Genomic DNA, 900 nt, shown 5'->3' with positions numbered 1-900 from the left:
GACAGCAGCACACACATCACACACGTCACACACACACACACACACACACACACACACACAACAAAACCTACAGCCAGTCCGGTTCCTCCACAGGAGAACTCTGGCACCGAGAGCTTATCAGGCCCAGGCAACGCCTCTTTTTCTCAGGGCTTGCTGCTGCTGCTGTTGCTGTTGCTGTTGCTGCCGGCCCGGCGATGCAGTACCGTTACGCCTGATCCTCCTGGCACTGCTGAGGGAGAACTAGAATCAGCCCGGCCAACTCCGTCAAAACAAAACACACACACACACACACACACACACACACACACACACAAAAACAACTTCTCCAACTCGGCGACTGCTTGTTTGCTTGCTGCTTGCTGTGTGTGGATCTGCTGCCGTTAGTGGATGAAGGGATGGGGGAATAAAAGACAGGTAGGTGAGGGTGGAGAAGTGAGGAGGAGTTGGAGGGAGGGAGGAGGTGGGGGTAATGTCCCATCTGGTGAACTGACCCCTTCCTCAGTGCTGTCGGCCCCCCCCAGTTGTCGCCAGTGTGTCGGACCCGGCTACTTGCTTTGCCCTCAGTGGTGGTGGTGGTGGTTGTGGTGGTGGTCAGTGGTCAGTGGTGGAGGGAGGTAGGGTAGGGGTGGTAGTGGACCGAAGTCGCGCGCGCTCGTTCACATCGGGTCAGTGAAGCTAGTCTGTCAGTCACCCTCGCGCAGCAGTGCACGCACGGACACACTGACACACACATATACGCACTGACACGAACTGAATCTGCCGTGGTGGGGGTAACTGAGTCCGGTCCGGAACAACTTGGTTGTTGTCGTTGTTGTTGTCGTTGTTGCAGGACGAGTTATCTTGGTTGTCGTGAGGTCGCGACAATGGAGGAGTCGGTGGTGAGGGGGGTGGGGGGGTGGG

The sequence above is a fragment of the Babylonia areolata genome, chromosome 24, assembly GCF_041734735.1.
Source record: "Babylonia areolata isolate BAREFJ2019XMU chromosome 24, ASM4173473v1, whole genome shotgun sequence".
Classification (NCBI taxonomy): Eukaryota; Metazoa; Mollusca; class Gastropoda; order Neogastropoda; family Buccinidae; genus Babylonia; species Babylonia areolata.
The sequence above is the reverse complement of the archived record's forward strand: the minus strand, read 5'-3'. Positions refer to the sequence as shown.